The sequence below is a fragment of the Anabrus simplex genome, chromosome 7 (assembly GCF_040414725.1).
Source record: "Anabrus simplex isolate iqAnaSimp1 chromosome 7, ASM4041472v1, whole genome shotgun sequence".
NCBI classification, from domain to species: domain Eukaryota; kingdom Metazoa; phylum Arthropoda; class Insecta; order Orthoptera; family Tettigoniidae; genus Anabrus; species Anabrus simplex.
In genome coordinates, this window is record NC_090271.1 from 214,230,568 (window position 1) to 214,251,423 (window position 20,856).

At 43.2% G+C, this 20,856-nt stretch overlaps 1 protein-coding gene across 4 annotated transcripts in view; it reads left to right on the forward strand.

The window, feature by feature from the left end:
- Positions 1-20,856, forward strand: part of LOC136877478 (calpain-B) — a 178,273-nt gene that overhangs the window by 2,454 nt on the left and 154,963 nt on the right. For 3 of the 4 annotated variants that reach the window (XR_011018595.1, XR_011018596.1, XM_067151556.2), the window contains exon 1: positions 2,368-4,023. The exons of the other annotated variant lie outside the window; for it this stretch is intronic. The gene's annotated coding sequence lies outside the window, so the exon portion shown is untranslated. Of the gene's footprint in view, positions 1-2,367; positions 4,024-20,856 lie in introns of those variants that run through there. 4 annotated transcript variants of the gene reach the window in all.

Genomic DNA, 20,856 nt, shown 5'->3' on the forward strand with positions numbered 1-20,856 from the left:
ACTAGAGGTACATTCAAAGTAACAATTATGTCATATCGTATCGTACCAGAATTTGGCGAGATCTTAACTATTTGGTGTGGCCTTCACTAAATCTTGCATAGTGCAAACGAGATGGCAGGAGTTACAGTGAAGGAGGTGCACCATGGTTTGTTCTTCTCCGCAGGCACAGAGGGTTGACTCACACCAGATAGACCCCACTTCTTCATATTGATCTTAGACCGACTGACCCCAGACCGCAGCCTGATCAGACTCTTCCATGTAGACCATGACTCTTCATAACTGGCTGGAAGAGTTTCAGATGGATCCATCCATCCACTGAGATGAAGGTTTCTGGATCTCCAGGAAGTTAGTCTTGATGATTGAGGTGAATCTGAAAGGCACTCAGTAGAATGTAGGAAGCTTCTCCTGGATTTCAATCGTTGTTGAGCAGGTTGATAATCATGTAGTGGATGTGTTTGGGAAACGTCTACTTTAGATTTTTCATGTTTGGCAGCTACTTCATGTCTAATACCTGGGGGGAGCAATGCCAGCCAAGCAGTATACCTTATCACAAGGTGTAGATCTTAGGCAACCAGTTATAAGCCAGCAAGTTTCATTAAGAGTTCTAGCAGCCCGCACATTCTACAATACACCTCCCACACAATCATTCTCAGGCAATACAGTTCTATGTTTACCATAGGCACAACTCACCATTAACTTTACCATCTCACCATTTACAATTCATCTTTAACCATTGTAAGAGTGAACTCTGTACCATCACACTCATTCATAACTTAACTTGTACATATAGCTCAGTCATCTCTGAAAATGTATGTAACTGCCATCCTCATCCTGTCACTGAAATGTCATCATATCATTGTATGCTGTTTATCTGCTGAACTTATTTATTTATTCTATGTGCTGATTCAGAAAAAGTTGTAGTATATCTTAACAAAAAAGTAAATAATAAATAATTTTTAAAAAATTAAAAAGAACAAAAACAAAAGAGAGCGAGAAATAACCCCACCACCACCACCACCACCACATACCTGTAATAAAGTTATCCCTCCATCACATTCCATTCAACCATGTACCCCTTAAAATTACCCCAGAAATCATAACACCATTCCATCCATCTCACCTATCCATCACTTCTCCCAAACCACACCATCTCACCTGGCAAGAGAGAGGGTGTTGCCCTCTAGGTGGCCCACCCCACCTCTTCAAGGTGGGGATTGAAAGCATTTGAATGAATGAATGAATGAATGAATGAATGAATGAATGAATGAATGAATGAATGAATGAATGAATGAATGAATGAATGAGTTCTAGCACATCTCCTCTCCAAACTCCGAAGTCTCAATAAATACACGCCTCAAACTTTTTTGTTCAGCCGGGTGGCCCTCACCTTTAATCGCAGCCTAGTCAGCTCCAATAAAGCATATACAGGCAGACGCCTCGTTGGCAGTCGGCCTCCCCAATGACATGTATACCTGCCTCATTACAGGTGTGGACATCGACCTCTCTCAGCGAACTTCGCAACGCCGGCGTCCCAGTCCACGATGTTTTCAGGCACCTGGATGGCTCCAATCCCCTACCATCAATGCAGATTCTGGTATACCTACGCAGCGAAGATGAAACGTTAAGCCTCCAAGCCGGCAGCGCAACCCTCAACAGCAGACTCTACGAAGTGGTGTCTACTCCTGCATACATCCTAGATCAGCTATTCGATAACCCTTCTACTATTTCCACCATTAATGAACCTGAACCCCGAATAACCCAGCTGCCCCCACCTTCCCCCACCTCTATTTTCTCCACAACTACTACTACCACCACCATCACCACTTCGGCCTATACCCCATCCCATATTCCTGTCATTAATACCACGACTAGCCACCCTTCGCCTATAACGTCATCATCCATCACTTCTGCGAATTCCACACAACCTAGTCCTCAGCAACTCCCTGCCAACCCCATGGATTCAACCACCGCAGCATAGCCATTGCCACTACCAGTCCCACAAGGAGTCACAGCCGCAGCCGCCGCCACACCATCATCGCCTCAGCAGCCTCCACCATCATACCTCGCCCAGTCTAGCTGTGTTCTTCATAGCATTGAACCTTCCATCTCAGAAAAGGACATCCTACAGGAACTCCAAGCAGCAGGCACCCCATCCCATTGCACGTCTCGAATCCACAACACCAACGGCCCCACATACATGGTGAGGCTACAACTTCCCACTGCAGATGATGTTCAACACCTGATTAGCACCGGCAACCGCATCCACAGACAGCACTACAGAGTGGAGTATTCTCGCTCTCTACCCCTAACCATGCGCTCCCCTCCCAACAATTTCCACTGTCGACCCCGGCCACCCCGGCCACCCCGGCCACCCCCTCCACCCATCCCACCCCCGCAAGCCATTTGTCCACCCGCTCCCCAGACTAGCTTCTTCCTACCACTGCTCCCAGTACTAGACCTAATTTGCCTTCTAGCCACCTCTATCTCCAATATCACAGCAACCCTTCACTTTCTTACATTGCAACCCTATCCTGGAACTCTCTTCTAACCTACACACCCCGCATACATCACCTCTTTAATCCTATCTTCGTAGCCCAGAGGTCCTATCCGTTTAATCCACATCTCTCAACACAAAGGGACAAGCAGTAAGATAACTATTGTACCACTATAACCAAAATATTGTAATAAATCATGTAAAAATCCTATTGTACAAATTGAAAATGCAATAAAGAAATTAGCCAAGAGATTGAAACCCCCTCCCAGCTCCTTCCCTGAACAAATCTCCATATCCCCTCTCCCAACTCCATCAAATCACAAAACCCTGCCGCATCTCCTGGCCAGAGAGAAGGCGGCACCTTCTAAGTGGCCTGCCCGAAAACTTCCCCTAGGTCCTAGGTTCTAGTTCTAGCACCATTCCAGCTATTTGTGTACTGTATGGCAACAGCTCCGAACGGCGATAACTGTATCTCACCAGCAGATCAACAGAGGGCACTATTCGTCGAAAATTTAACACCTGCAGGTAAAGCAACACTCATGGCGTCCGGAAGTCCTACACCATCATCACCTCCTCCACGAGGACAACAAATCGCGATGAATGAGGAAACAGGAAAACAAGCAAGGAGTCTTGAAGCCACCGACTCTCCGAGTCCCATTCTTCGCAAGAAACTCGCCATTGCTCCTGAGGATGACGGGTCCCGACCATCTACTGGCAGTACCTATACACCACTGTCAGTCAATCTCAAAGCATCTCCAAACAGCATATCACTTCTAAACATCAAAGAGAGTGACATTCTAGCATCGTTCCATTTACCACCTGGGAACCAGTCTCCGGGATTTATGCCATTAAATATTAGAAGCTATGCAGATGCAGTAAAAAATCCTGCACTGCCCTACCAAGTACGACAGCGCAGTGGCACAGCAACAAACACCGGTCTACCTGCCCCATTCTACATAATGAAGTTGAGGAATCTGAATCCAGACATCAACCATCCGAAAGCAATCTACCACATTATCACCAAGTTTCTGCCCAAAGCTATACACGATTATAATCTAAAAATTCAGTGGAGCAAAGACGGCTACAATATCAAAATTTCTAGATCATTCTACACAGTCCTAGTCAACTCCATAGGACTGGCACACTTTGGAATGCACGCTGCAGCACAGAACCTGGCTCAACAACCCTGGTGAAATCAACCACCTTTGCGTCCAGCCCCCACCTTGTCAGTGGTGTCATATAGGGTCGATCGCAGTTACACTGATGACAGGGTCGCTGCCCAACTCCAGCAGCAGGGACATCAAATATTCCGGGCCATTAGGAACCGGAATGCCAATGGACCGACCTCACTGATGCGTATCCTGTCCCGGGATACTGCAACATTGGACCAGCTACTGAGGGATGGTGTGCTGAACCACGCGAAGCGACATTGTGTGGAGGCCTCCCGCTCACCTCCACCACAGCGCAGGTGCTGCGATCGCTGTCAATCCTAAGATCATCCTACTACTGCACCATGCTTTCTCGATCAGGTATGTGCAGTTTGTAGTGGTCAACATGCCTCACATGTTTGCATGATAAGGGATCACCCAAATGCAGCACTTGCAGCAAAGCTCATCAAACATTTTCAGTCAAACCCACTCAGCCAGAGAACGTGCTACCTATCACTCCCGTTGACCCTCCTACCCCGCCTTCCTCTTCCATTCTTCCCCCTCCATCCACTGAGAACATTCTGTGATTCATCATTATGGTGCTTCAGAATGTTCTCCACTTCCAACATCCTAATATTCTGTACCAGATCCAGTTAGTGGCGCGATTGATCTTCCAGACTCATTTGGATGCAACGTTCTCTTTCCCCTTGATCCTAGTCCACTATTGTAGTAAATGAAATATTATGATAATGTATGTTCTTTGAGGGCCAAGTGACCGCTGCTGGATCTGCAGATAGATCAACACAAACCAGATATCATAATTTTTAATCAAACATTTTTAACAAGAAAACCAAGTCCAAAATTTAAAAACCGTACCTTCTACCGCTCTACTCGCCCCACCAGAGGCCACGGAGGGGTAGCTATTAGTATTCATCAATCCATTCCCTCACAACAACATTATCATTATCTGAATGAATATCCATCTGAAAACTTAATTATAGAAATCATGATTGGAAATCAAATAATAGCTCTAGCAACAATTTATATACCTCCAGGTTCTTCCCCACCAACCAAATTTGTGGAATACATTGATCTTAAATACAGTACTTACATCATTATCACAGATTTTAACATTACGTGATATACGCAACAACAACAAACCATTTAGGACCAACTATTACATGACATCCGGGGTGTTGACTTAACCTTTCTCTCCCCCGCCCGCCCTATATCACATATGACTCCTGACATTCTGATCCTCTCCCCTAACCTAGCAACGAACTATGACATCACTATGCTACCTTCAGTCGGCAGTGACCATGTCCCTGCCCTATTAACCGTAACAAATGTACTAACCAACCCATACCAACATACCCCACGTCCTCCACCAGTCAGACAGTATAATCGAACCCATTGGGTAGCATACAGGCAAACAATAACAGACATAATACGCAATACTGACCCACCTACATCACCACACGAATTACATGACGTAATGAAGACATTCACATCCGCACTATTTACTGCCGACCGACTCCATATTCCTCACCACACCTCCCATCCCTCCAAACCTCCCATCCCACCCAAAGCACTCCAGCTATTGAAATATTTCCATGACCTTTATAAGGCATACCTCTGAACCCATGACCCAAATACCTTCCGTGAACATAGAACTACCCTTAGACATGCTCGTTCATTCATTAAGGCTATGAAAAGAAAAGCCTGGGCAAATGTTTGTACTGAATTATCCAATACGACTGACACTCGCAAATACTGGACCAAATTAAAACAACTGACACACACAAAGAAATCCTGTCCCCATTATCCAATAATACATAACAAATCTGCACCCAGTGATCCTAAAGCAAAGGCCAACATTTTTGCAAATCATTTTAGAGTAATTTTCTCACCGTCTTCCGACTCCCCATTTCTACCATCCTGACCATGATGTAATATCCGAATATGCGGATATCACTCAACCTCCTCTTCGATCTAGCTTGGAACCTCCTTCCACCCCTGATTCCCAACATCCCCTAAATGCTCCTATTACAGTACAAGACATAAAAGATGTACTCAGGACCGAAAAGACGACTGCCCCTTGACTAGACCAGATTACTTACCAACACATCAAAGAAGCTTCACGTCCCTTCCTACAACTCCTAAATGCAGTATATACTATCATTCTCCACACTGGATTCTTTCCTGCCCATTGGGGACATGCTACTATTTTGTTATTTTTAAAACCCAAAAAACTCCCATCCCTCCTAAATTCATATTGTCCTATCAGCCTTCTAACAGTGTATTCTCTCTTAGAAACCATCCTCCCACACCGTATAAATTCCTATCTCAACTCCCTCCATCTCATACCTCAATCACAAGCCGGTTTCCATCCCCAGCATTCCACACATGATCACCTCTTTCATATCTCTGCATCCCTCACAAAATATTTACCTCCTAAAAACTGCACAGCCCTTATCAGTCTAGATGTTGAGAAAGCCTTTGACAAGGTATGAATCGACGGATTGATATTTAAACTTTGTCACCTCTTGCTACCTATGACGATTATCCGTTTCCTCGCCAACTTTCTTAACTCCCACACAGCCCAAATTAATATCCATAATATATTATCCTACACCTTTCATATTAAAGCAGGAGTACTACAAGGTAGTACATTGTGACCGTTTTTGTATATTTTGTTTTGTATCGATATTCCCCAACCTATTCCCCCACTCAGATTATATCAGTTTGCTGATGACAGCAATACTGGCTCTAGGAACTAATAACCGATCCCTGCAATCCTGATTACAAACCTACTTAAATGAGCTCGAATAATGGCTGAATCTCTGACACATAAAAGTCAATGTAAGCAAAACACAATTTATAATTTTGTGTAATCGTATACGTAGATGCCGTCCTACTAACCAGATTTACCTAACCCTACATAATCAACCCCTTACCGAAACCACCACTCTTACCTACCTAGGCATCACTTTTGAAAAGAATTTAAAATAGAATACACATTTGGACCAGATTTACAAAAAGGCATCCCACAGATTTCACCTCCTCCGCTGGTTGTTAGGTCAAACCTGGGGATTAAAAGCAACACAAATCGTTAACACATACAAAGCCTTTGTTCGACCTGTTATCACGTACACCTCTTTATCCTGGATCTCTGCCTCCCTTGTCCAATATCTAGACATCAAAATTTGACTGTCATGCCATCCGTCTAGCTTATTGCCTCAGACCAGAAACTAGGCTCGAAGTAATAAATAACCTTTATATATTCCCAGCAATCCTTTCCCATCTACACTCTATTCGTCTTCAATATTTACAGAATGCTGTCTCCCGCAGCTCATCTGAATCTTTAGAAGCAATTAGCCTTTCCCCTCTTGCCACCACCATTCTTACAAACCAACCAACACCTTTTATCAAACACCTCTTCCCACCCTCGACCTCAGCCCATTAATAAACCTAAAAAACATTATGGACCACTGCAGATCATACAGCTCTGAATGAAGGTCCTATTCTGATTATTATTCCACTGCCACCTTACACATTTAATGGAATTTATGGCGATACCACCGCCATCTGTGACTACATTTGTGTTCAGTGTATTTGTAACCTTCTCTCAGAACTTATGACGACTGGGCATCTTCTCTTGGACAAGAACTGGATAATAATATTATGTCATTGATTGTATACTTAAATTTAGATATTGTTGTCCAGCTCCATGGCTAAATGGTTAGCGTGCTGGCCTTAGGTCACAGGGGTCCTGGGTTCGATTCCCGGCAGGGTCGGGAATTTTAACCATCATTGGTTAATTTCTCTGGCATGGGGGCTGGGTGTATGTGTCGTCTTCATCATCATTTCATCTTCATCATGACACGCAGGTCGCCTAAAGGAGTCAAATCGAAAGACCTCCACCTAATTAAAAATAGGAAAGAATTTCCACCAATCAATACTTGTTTTTTTATTGCTTATATTAAGCTACAGGACCGGTTTCGACCCCATATACAAGGTCACCTTCAGCTGAACCATGAATATATATTTATATGATGAAGCTTTGATTAAATTGCATTGTCAAAGGAATGTTATATGATGATGTGCATTTAGTCACATACAAATGGGGCATGTCTTATCGTGAATTGGCATATATGTCAGTATGTACAATATTGCAACTGTATGTCTAAAATATTATGCTGAGGTCCTAAAATTAGTGTATAAAACATATCTTCACTTAAACTAACTTATATATATATGTACAGGATAAAATACAATATATAAAAAACATTTCGTGTACATGAACATTCGTATCTTGCTTGTTGGTCAATTCATCAACTCTCGTATTTAAGTCCCATTTACATTTGTACACTCAGCTGCTGTTCTTGGAAACTCCAGCTGAAGATGACCTTGTATATGGGGTCGAAACCGGTCCTGTAGCTTAATATAAGCAATAAAAAAACAAGTATTGATTGGTGGAAATTCTTTCCTATTTTTAATTGTGTAATTCGTCAAAAAACTCCAAGAACAGCAGCTGAGTGTACAAATGTAAATGGGACTTAAATACGAGAGTTGATGAATTGACCAACAAGCAAAATACGAATGTTCATGTACACGAAATGTTTTTTATATATTGTATTTTATCCTGTACATATATATATAAGTTAGTTTAAGTGAAGGTATGTTTTATACACTAATTTTAGGACCTCAACATAATATTTTAGACATACAGTTGCAATATTGTACATACTGACATATATGCCAATTCACGATAAGACATGCCCCATTTGTATGTGACTAAATGCACATCATCATATAACATTCCTTTGACAATGCAATTTAATCAAAGCTTCATCATATAAATATATATTCATGGTTCAGCTGAAGATGACCTTGTATATGGGGTCGAAACCGGTCCTGTAGCTTAATATAAGCAATAAAAAAACAAGTATTGATTGGTGGAAATTCTTTCCTATTTTTAATTGTGTAATTCGTCAATACGGAAATGAAGATTATAGATTACGACACTGGCGTAGCCAAGGGGGGGGCCCACTGGGGCCGGGCCCCCCCCAAAATATTTCCTGAAACTAGAGCGATGATCACCCGTTGTTTTATGTACGGTACGAACAACTTAAAAACGTACGCCGAAATGTTAAGTTAACGTAGCGACAAGAATCTACTAGCAGGGCTCAATAGGGCCATACGTAAGTCTCCACATTTGTACTGCTTGAATGAAAGGAAGATACTTAGGATTGTGATGCGCGGGGATATTTACCTGTAGAGGCCTCAGTATTGAGAATGTAACAGTGTGTTGACAAATGTCAAGACATGGAGAAAGGGGCAATTAGGAAGGGATTACTCAGTAGGGGGCCGGAACGTGACCACCGAGATAACAACATCGTGTCAGCTTTTGCATATCGGTTCCAGGAAACAACAATGTCCTAGGGATCCTCGGGTTGTACCGTGGTTGAGAGATGTGCTGTGTTTAAGTTGCAGAGCTGGGAAGACTGTGACAGGATTGTGAGCTGCACGTTAGTTCCTCATTTTGTGCCATATAAGTAACTTTTTTTAAGAGGGACCGCTCTATCACTGAGAAGCCAACACCATGTGCATCCTCGGTAAGTTATGAAAATGTTTTTTTTACTTTTAAAATAACAAGACAATCGCGGAGTCGTGCCTAAGTTCGAGAGGTAGGCCTATATATTTTATCAAATGCCCGGGGACTGATTGGAACCTCAAATGGCACCATCAAAAGTGCGGGTAACTATTTTGTAATTGGCGGGCGTGATAACTCAGTTCCAATGGTTCTATCTTCTCATCAGGACGGCCCAGGCTTGAATCGCAGTCGATACATGAAACATTTTTAAAATGGGAAGTCACGTTCTATTGATACGGTTTCTACTTAAAACACAGATCCCGTCTCTTACATTTCCTTACACTTTTGAGCCAGAACCGCATCATTTATGGTGGCGTATTTTGAGTGTGGATACAACTTATCCTTGGAAGGGGGTGTGAAAAGATTTTTTATTTTTTATTTAGAATTTACTTTACGTCGCACCGTAGGTCTTATGTCGACGATGGGAAAGGAAAGGGCTGAGAGTGGGAAGAAGCGGCCGTGGCCTTAATTAAGGTACAGCCCCAGCAATTGCCTGGTGTGAAAATGGGAAACCACAGAAAACCATCTTTAGGGCTGCCCATAGTGGTGTTTGAACCCACTATCTTCCGGATGCAAGCACACAGCTGTGCGCCCCTAACTGCACGGCCAACTCGCCCGGTGGATATAAAAAGAAAGCTTGTCCTACCGAGTGCGGTGACGGATCTTCAGTAGACATTGTTGGTTTTGATTGTTACCATGTACAATCATAGCTTCTGTACTCTTAACAGTAGCTGTTTACTGTTCGTAAAATTGATAATATCATTCTTCATTTGTGAGGAAGTAGAATCTTTATTTAATTTCTCTTCTTAAAAAAGGAACCACTTTGGTACTACACTCCGTGAAGGTGGCGTTAGGGGAAAGAAAACACCCTCCCACAAAGATTTTATTGGGTAGGACCCCGCAACAGGCCGTAGATATTTCTGTTACCGTGTTTTGGTGGTAGTTATGCATGAAAGAAGGTGCTGGGTGGTGAAGGGGTCTCAAGCTACTAAAGTGAAATTAATTTTAAAATTTAACAAGGTTATATTTTCTTTTCAAAATTAGTTAACAACAAATCGAACAGGTACTAGGTAGCCGAAACACGATTGACAATTACATTTACATAGGTACCCCATTTGGGGCTTCAAAAAGTCAGAAACATAATTCTTGAGCCATGAGCCCAACCTTACAATGAACACCATACAACAAAGGGGCCGAAAACCCCCAAACATGCCAGAAACACCGGCTCCCAATTACATCCAAAAGCCTCCTTGAGGCAGAAACACAATTTTCAAAAAGGGCAACTTCCCCTTAAAATACAAGCCTATCATAGGCCACTCCGAACTCCACCTTTAAGCCGTCCTCAAAGGACATATACACAGGAGCAAAATACCCAATCTACTGAGGTCTGTTAAATGACAAGAAAGTTAATACATGACCTCTAAAATCACAATTTGAGAGGAGGCGAACTTGCACTCCTAATACACTTTGTCTTTAAGACCTATTTTGGCTCTAAGGCCACTGATGCAAGGGCTAATCCCATACTACAGAGGTGACTTAAGAAACTACTAACTTACATTACTGAAGAATAGGTTGCGAAAAATAAGTTCACCTCAAACAATGTGAGTGGGAGCTCGAGAGGGTTAACACTCTCTATCCCAGTATGTCGCTTTACAAGAGAATAGAAGAAAAGAGAAGTTACATTTTAGGAAAAGGTTACATAGGGGAACGCTTAGAACCTGCTCCGAAAGTTAAACTGCTGAGCTGGCAAAGAAAAAAATTTATTAATTGGCCATTACCTTATTGTTGACCGCTGCCGAGGAAAGAGGCGCTTCCCGCCTCCTGCTATGTACTTAATACACTGAAAGATGGAACAGAAGTGGCCCGGAGACCCTAAAATCAGCAGTTTAAATACTCTCGCAGAAAGTTCTAGGCGTTAGGGGAAAGAAAACACCCTCCCACAAAGATTTTATTGGGTAGGACCCCGCAACAGATACAAGTTGGGGAAAGATACACCAGATTGGTCAGAAATTAATTGAAAAAATTCGTGATTGGATACATTCAAAACAAGGGGAAGAAAGGGGTAAATATTGCCAACTTAAACAATGACAGAAAGAAATTTAACAAAGAACAAACTCCTGAAATTAAATTTTCTCCAACAAAATAGTTCTTTGACTCCGCACTAGGGTGCACTATTGTTGATCTTCAGTAGTGTCCTCTAGAAGAGAAAGTTCACACTTCTTAATACAAGCAAGACAAAAGTACGTCGAAAATGACACAGTTCACAAACTCAAAAATTTCCAGGTAGTGACATCTTCTGAGAAATTTGGAAATTAAGACCGTAGATAAAGTTCAGACTTCCTCCAGAAGAGGAGTTTCAACTGGCGCAACTTTTAAATAAACAGTGTGGAGGTGTACCGCCCGGTACAGACCTCCCCCCCCAAAAGTTCCTCCACGGGGTAACACAGAAGAACATAAACTTTAGTTTGAAAATAAGTTCCAAGTTTTGATGTTGATATTAAGATAACTTGCAGAAGTATTTGAGAAATTTCTTAATTCGGTTCCAAAATTTTGTTGTTGGAGGTGAAGTGAAGTCTTTAGGTTTATAGAAGTTGAATTTCTGAAGATAAGCTTTTACTACTTAAAAGTGAAGGAAAAATTTGCAATGTCCATCAGATATTGCGGTTGAATTCCCAAATGTAGTTATCTCTTATAGTAACTGTCCATGTAGTTGATGTTGATGAAGTTGGATGGCCGGACCGGCCGTTGCAGCTTGCGTCCAAAAGGAGGCCGCTCGGACCCCTTAAGTACCCTGAGATACCGCTCGCCCGCACTATGAGGGGAGCAGAGTGTTGAAACACGCCGCGCCCGCGGTGAACATATACAGGCTGCGGGCCAGTAGCAGGTCGTGCGCCGCACATCAGCCTTGGCCGGGAGGAGAGCTCCGGCTCGCCGTGCACATGTCGTCCTCGCTGGAGAGGAGGGGGCCCATCCCCCTCCCCAGTTGCTGCATGGCGCTGCGCGGCTGCGGGGGCACTGAAACATTAAGGCTAGGCGGCAGAATTGTGTTGGACCATCGTCTTTTTGAAGGCACAGGCATTATGGAGAGGTTGAGGGGCCAGCGGCGTGTAGATATCCGTGGCATTTAATCTTATTAAGCCACAGTGTAAGGTGGAGCAGGAGACGGGAGCGTGGTAATGGCCGTGGCAAGAACAGGATGGCAGTTTAACGGATCGGGGCGGGTTTTACAAAAGGCTTACATCTAAAACCAAAATATTATAGAAGGGGCAGAATGCCATAAAAGTGAAACTCAAAAAAAAATATAACCTTCATATCCTTTCAAAATAATATGAAGCAAGTTAACACAAAATTACACCGGTTTCACCTGGGACAGGTGAACCATAAATATCCTCTCGGTGGCTGGATTACTTAACAATAAGGTAACCGGCGTAAGAAAATCGAGAATGATACAAGGCCCATGAAATCTGGGGGCAAGCTTGCCCGCGGGAACAAAATTTTTGACCATAACCTGGTCACCTACCTTCAAAGGGGTGGGTCTCCGTCCACGATCATACCTTTCCCTAACCTTTTCATGAGACACTTTAAGATTGGCTTTAGCCTTCTTCCAAAGATCTTTAATGTTGTCCGGATCTATTATCTCGGGTAGAATGTCATTCAGAGACCAGAGGTTAGAGAGCGGCGAGTTGGGAACAAACTTGAACATTAAAGAAGCTGGAGTGAACTTGTGAGATTCATGAACCGCTGAATTCAAAGCAAAAGCTATCCAATGCAGGGACGTGTCCCACCTGGAAGGATCTTCATGATGATAGGCAATGAGTGCGGACCTGAGATTACGGTTAACCCGTTCAGCCAGAGATGGTTGAGGGTAATAAGCAGAAGTAGTTACATGAGAGATGGATAAGTCAAAACAGAATTTACGAAATAAATTAGATGTAAAAGCCTTAGCATTATCAGAAACTATGTATTGACAAGGACCAAAAGAAGCAAAGATAGTATTGAGACAAGAAATGGTGGACTGAGCGGTAGCCAGCTTAGTCGGAAATAACCAGGAAAATCTAGTAAAACCATCTACACATACAAAGATGAACTTGTTGGCATTCCCCTTTGACTGGGGGAAGGGTCCCACATAATCAATATACAGGCGCTCCATGGGGCGCGACGCTTGATGAGAAGACAAAAGACCTACCTTAGTGGACATGGTCGGTTTACTAAGCAAACAGGATTTACATGCCTTTACTAATTCACGGATTTCACCGTCCATACCCTTCCAGATGAACATATCACGAATCTTTTCACGAGTTTTAAAGATACCAAGATGCCCTCCTAATGGGGTCTCATGATAATACTTGAAGATCATAGGTACAAGAACCGCTGGAACAACAACTTTCATCATCTTATCATGCCTCGAAGGGCAACATAGAACTCCATTCCTCAGAACATAAGGGACAACATGTTCCCCAGAAGAAAGGGTTTCCATTATCGGAGCCAGCGTCGGATCTTCACGTTGGTATTTCTCGATATCCCTAAACAGCATGGGAACATCTGTTAGGATGGCATTAACCTCAGATAGCATGGACTCGGGAGGTGATGGACTGTCGACCTGTTCATGGTTCTCAACGTCGCCTGAAAACATACAGCTGAGTCCATCAGCGACAACATTTTCGGTACCTCGGATATGCCTGACATTGAATTGGAAGGCAGAAATACGGATGGCCCAACGGGCTATACGACCAGTACGACGCGGCCTACCTAAGACCCAGCTTAATGCTTGATTATCTGTCTCCAGGTCGAATTTGACATGTTCCAGATAGAGACGGAACTTTTCTAAGGCAAATAAGACTGCCAACCCTTCGAGCTCATAGATGGAATACTTGGCTTCTTGAGCCGATAGAGTCCTAGATGCATAGGCGATGGGTCGCCTCCCTAGTTCAGTCTCTTGAAGAAGGACTGCCGCTACCACCGACGACGACGCGTCCGTTTGGACGATGAATTTCTTTGAGAAATCAGGCATAGCAAGGATAGGGGCATTACAGAGAGCTAATTTCAGATCTTCAAAAGCGGCTTGTTGAGAAGGTCCCCACTCGAATTTGATGCCTTTCCTACGAAGAAGGTTCAATGGCGCCGCTCTATTAGCAAAGTTAGGAATGAACTTTCTGAAGAAATTCACCATACCAATGAACCTGGCGATACCTTTAATGTCCTTGGGAGGTTTAAAATCACGGATGGCCTGTGTTCTAGAATGATCGACTGCTACACCATCAGGTGACACAATATGCCCTAGGAATGACATAGAGGGCTTAGCAAAAGCGACCTTGGACAACTTGACAGTTAACCCAGCCTTACGAAGGCGATTCAGAACTTCTCGCAGATGATCTAGATGTTCTTCGAAGGTCTCCGAAAACACGACGACATCATCCAAGTAGTGATATAAGTACTCGAATTTGATGTCGGAGAAGACCCTATCTAGTAGCCTAGTGAGCACAGCTGCCCCCGTGGGGAGCCCGAAAGGCACGCGGTTGTATTCGTATAAATTCCAGTCCGTGGCAAACGCTGTAAGGTGTTTAGACTCTTCAGCAAGGGGAATTTGATTATAGGCCTGATTCAAGTCCAAGATAGTAAAGAACTTGGCCTTACGAAACCATGAAAAGCAAGAATGAAGGTCGGGAAGGGGCACAGATTGTAACACCACCTTCCGATTGAGAGCCCTGTAGTCAATTACAGGCCTGAAGCCCCCTTGGGGTTTCGGGACTAGAAAAATAGGCGAAGAATACGCTGACTTAGAGGGCCTAATAATACCATCCTTCAACATCTGATCGATGATTTCTTTCAGAGCCTTCATTTTAGGTGGAGATAGCCTATATGGTGGAAAACGGACAGGAATCGAATCCGTGACCTCAATTTTGTATTCGATCAGGTCAGTAACGCCAAGAGTATCAGAGAATACCTCGGGAAACGACTGACACAGTTTGCGAATACTATCAGCCTGCTCCTCAGGTAGATGTCTAAGGTCTAACAACATCTCATCCTGGGTAGGCGAAATAGAAGAACATGACACAGAATTACACTTTAATAGTGGAATTTTACAACTAGAAGCAAATTTGAATGTGCACGACCTAGACTGGAGATCGAGCACAAGACCAGTGTGAGAAATAAAGTCAGCTCCCAATATAATGGGGCAAGACAATTGCTTGGCCACAAACAATTTAATTTTCCATGTAAATTTAAAAATACGAATTTTGACCAGTAAGGAACCTAGAATTTCTAATGGAGATGTATTAGCAGAAACACATTTCACAGGAGAAGAGTCATAGACAGGTAGGTTACAAACAGACTTCAATTTCGAGTACCATTCAGCCGAAATAATGGAACAAACACTGCCTGAATCTAATAGAGCTGTTATAGGTTCGTTATTTACCTCAATCTTAAGGAAAGGAACAGGTGCGGGGGTATCCGCCGCAATCTTAAGACACTCTTTGGGGCATTCAAAGGACAGATTAGCAGATTGAACGTTCCCAGAATTTTCGATCTGCTTACCAGGGGCTGAGCCTCGGGAAGATGAATTAGTTGACTCAGCCGAAGCCACTAGTCACTTTTGATTGTTGTTGGAAGTTACCCCAGAAGTTGAGCAGGAGGGGGTGCTATTCGAATTGGGACAATTCTTGGCGATATGTGAGAAAGCCCCACATTTAAAACAGCCTTGTGATGAACCAGCTTCATTATTTGCCCTACTAGACTTGATCAGAGGACACTTATTGCGCAGATGGTCAGGCGCCCCGCACGCATAACATTTACGGGGATTGACTGGTCGGCGAGGTGGAGGCCGAGTGTTACTAAAGGAAGGCGGGGGTTCTTTCGCGACACGCAAAGAATCGGCGTATCTAACTCCTTCCGCCGAGACGGCCAACGCTTCAAGTTCCGAGAAGGTTTGCGGGCACGCCGCGAAACACAAATATGACCTATAGGGAGGTGAAATTCCCTCTACAATAGCCTGCACAATCTGATCTTCAGGAAAATGAAGGGCAAACACCCTAGTATAAAACTTAATGTCCTGTATGAAATCAGCCAAGTTTTCATCCAAGCGCAGTACCCGATAATAGTATTTCTGAATCAGAGATGACCTCGCGCGGGCAGGAATGAAATTTGCAAGCAAGTGTGCGTGAAAATCTTCAATAGATGACTGTTCAGCAATAGCTCTTACTATCTTATCTGAGAGAACACCAATAGCATAAGGATAGATTATTTGTAAAATTTGACAAGGGGAAAGAGAAAACACAAGGGCGTGATCCTGAAATTCAACTAAAAATCTTAAAAATGAAATAACTTCACTGGTGGTGTTGACAGAAAACTTAGAGATACCTCTTAGCAACATTGCCAATGGATGAGGCAAGCTGCTAAACCCGGGTGACATAGTAGGTAGAGGTTTCAGGGGCAAAGAAGTTAATTCAGAACGGATGTTACTCAACGATGCACGGCGTTCAGGCTCGTTGTCCAATGGGGCAGAGATAGTTTGAGCAGTGGGGGTTTTCCTATTTACTTCTCCCTTAGGAGACTCTTCCTCGCTACCTACATTCACTATGGTGGGTTGATCAGATTTGGGAGGAATTTCCCCAGTTAACAATTGAGTGACTTTACTAGACAATTCAGAAATAGTTTCAAGGAGCGTATTAGCTTCCTTCCTCTGAACGTCATTCACCTTTAGAGACAACAGATCATTAACTCTATTTGAAAAATGATATAGCCTGCCTTGCACACGCTTAATTTGATTAGGAGACGGATCATTTTCATCAAAAAAACTAACGACCGATGCTAGCCCAGTAATGTTCTCGACGATCGTGGAAAGAGAGTCATCAATTTCTTTCTCTCCCAAATTGGGGATGGAAATGGGCAAATCAAGGGAGTCTCTAAGCTTGTTAGTATCGATAGCAACCGTGCCTCCAGATTGCAAGTTTCTAATAGTTAATTCGTAGATCAACTCCTCTTTGCGCAAGTAGTTAAGGAGGAGAACATCGCGAGGGCCGGGCATGATAACAGAAAAATTTTGAAAAACCTCAATAAAAAATTTCCAGCAACTGAGAAAATGGTTAGAGTTCGGATCAAAACAGAGTTTAGCCGTCAAAAGGGGCTAAATTGAGACCCATTCAACCACGCTCTGCTACCACTTGTTACCGTGTTTTGGTGGTAGTTATGCATGAAAGAAGGTGCTGGGTGGTGAAGGGGTCTCAAGCTACTAAAGTGAAATTAATTTTAAAATTTAACAAGGTTATATTTTCTTTTCAAAATTAGTTAACAACAAATCGAACAGGTACTAGGTAGCCAAAACACGATTGACAATTACATTTACATAGGTACCCCATTTGGGGCTTCAAAAAGTCAGAAACATAATTCTTGAGCCATGAGCCCAACCTTACAATGAACACCATACAACAAAGGGGCCGAAAACCCCCAAACATGCCAGAAACACCGGCTCCCAATTACATCCAAAAGCCTCCTTGAGGCAGAAACACAATTTTCAAAAAGGGCAACTTCCCCTTAAAATACAAGCCTATCATAGGCCACTCCGAACTCCACCTTTAAGCCGTCCTCAAAGGACATATACACAGGAGCAAAATACCCAATCTACTGAGGTCTGTTAAATGACAAGAAAGTTAATACATGACCTCTAAAATCACAATTTGAGAGGAGGCGAACTTGCACTCCTAATACACTTTGTCTTTAAGACCTATTTTGGCTCTAAGGCCACTGATGCAAGGGCTAATCCCATACTACAGAGGTGACTTAAGAAACTACTAACTTACATTACTGAAGAATAGGTTGCGAAAAATAAGTTCACCTCAAACAATGTGAGTGGGAGCTCGAGAGGGTTAACACTCTCTATCCCAGTATGTCGCTTTACAAGAGAATAGAAGAAAAGAGAAGTTACATTTTAGGAAAAGGTTACATAGGGGAACGCTTAGAACCTGCTCCGAAAGTTAAACTGCTAAGCTGGCAAAGAAAAAAATTTATTAATTGGCCATTACCTTATTGTTGACCGCTGCCGAGGAAAGAGGCGCTTCCCGCCTCCTGCTATGTACTTAATACACTGAAAGATGGAACAGAAGTGGCCCGGAGACCCTAAAATCAGCAGTTTAAATACTCTCGCAGAAAGTTCTAGGCGTTAGGGGAAAGAAAACACCCTCCCACAAAGATTTTATTGGGTAGGACCCCGCAACAGATACAAGTTGGGGAAAGATACACCAGATTGGTCAGAAATTAATTGAAAAAATTCGTGATTGGATACATTCAAAACAAGGGGAAGAAAGGGGTAAATATTGCCAACTTAAACAATGACAGAAAGAAATTTAACAAAGAACAAACTCCTGAAATTAAATTTTCTCCAACAAAATAGTTCTTTGACTCCGCACTAGGGTGAACTATTGTTGATCTTCAGTAGTGTCCTCTAGAAGAGAAAGTTCACACTTCTTAATACAAGCAAGACAAAAGTACGTCGAAAATGACACAGTTCACAAACTCAAAAATTTCCAGGTAGTGACATCTTCTGAGAAATTTGGAAATTAAGACCGTAGATAAAGTTCAGACTTCCTCCAGAAGAGGAGTTTCAACTGGCGCAACTTTTAAATAAACGGTGTGGAGGTGTACCGCCCGGTACAATTTCGATTTCGGAAGATTCAAGGAAAACTCTACTGCACCCCAAAACAAGGTTGTATCCTCCCGATCCCATGCCTTTCTTAACTCTGTCAGTGCCGGGAATCGAATGCAGAATGCTTTAAGTCAAATTCGTAAATAAGGAGACCTAAAAGTAACCAGCCGGCCCCACGGTGTAGGGGTAGCGTGCCTGCCTCTTACCAGAGGCCCCGGGTTAGATTCCCGGCCAGGTGAAGGACTTTTACCTGGATCTGAGGGCTGGTTCGTGGTACACTCAGCCCACGTGTTTATAATTGAGGAGCTATCTGACGGTGAGATGGCGGCCCCGGTCTAGATCCCCCTGTGGGTTGGGGCGGTAGAATAACACCCACGGTATTCCCTGCCTGTTGTAAGAGGCGACTAAAAGGGGCCCCAGGGGCTCTGAACTTTGGAGCGTGGGTTGGCGACCACGGGGCCCTCGGCTGAGTCCTTACATTGCTTCCACTTACTTGTGCCAGGCTCCTCACTTTCATTTATCCTATCCGACCTCCCTTGGTCAACTCTTTTTTTTTTCCGACCCCGACGCTATTAGGTTTGCGAGGGCTAGGGAGTCTTTCATTTTCACGCCCTCCGTGGCCCTTGTCTTTCTTTGGCCGATACCTTCATTTTCGAAGTGTCGGACCCCTTCCATATTTTCCCTCTGATTAGTGTTATATAGAGGATGGTTGCCTATTTGTACTTCCCCTTAAAACAATAATCACCACCACCACCATTCCGGTCTAGAAAGCCAAGAATAACGGTGGAGAGGATTCGTCGTGCTGACCACACGACACCATGTAATCTGCAGGCCTCCGGGCTGAACAGCCGTCGCTTGGTAGGCGATGGCGCTTCGGGGCTGTTACGTCATGGAGTTTGGTTTGGAAAAGTGAACAGAGAAGGAAGCGACACCCCTGCAAGGCTCCTTAGCTTCCAGCTAGTTCTTCTGCCCGGCCTCGTGCATTTAGGCCAGTAAGAAAACGTACGACTTAATAAATGCTCCTCATAAAACCTTTGTAAAAATACTAACTACATCTATTTATAACAATAATCACAAACGCCTTTTCATGTGGCTCAGTTGGTTGTGTCTCTGTCCTTCTGAGTCCGAGTTCGCAGGTTCAAATCCCGGCTTGGATCGGTAACCCTTAAAACGGTGTTGAAATGGCAACAGCTCAATGTCGTTTCTGACACGTTAATAAAAATTATACATACGAATATTAACGTCACAAAACTCTAACTTTATACTACTATATTCTGTATCCCAGGCTTGCGAGGAAAGTAATTAACAATTTACTTTACGTCGCACCGACACAGATAGGTCTTATGGTGACGGTGGGATAGGAAATGCTTAGGAGTGGGAAGGAAGCGGCCGTGGCCTTAATTAAGGTACAGCTCCAGCATTTGCCTGGTGTGAAAATTGGAAACCACGGGAAAACATTTTCAGGGCTGCCGACAGTGGGGTTCGAATCCACTATCTCCCGGATGCAAGCTCACAGGTGCGTGGCCCTAACCGCGTTGGAACTAATAGGACAAGGAAAACCCTACATAGCATATGTTGTAACGCGTGTTTTTCTTTACCAACTAACAAAATATCTATACCCACACGCTTTACATTATTTATTTATTTATTTATTTATTAGTGCCTTCAGTACAGTGGCGAAGTTAGGGTTCCAGGCCCTCTCGTACACTTAAGCACATACTAATCAGAATCTTAAATAAAATACTGAGATACTTAAAATAGTTAAAACTACATAAATTGATAGAATTGAAAATACATTTAAATAAATTACTTACTAAATTAATATTAGAACTAATTAATATTTAAAACTCTTAAAAATGGCTAATCCTCAAGAACACACACATTCATACTTCAACCATTCAGTCAGCTGTCCTCAGCAGGT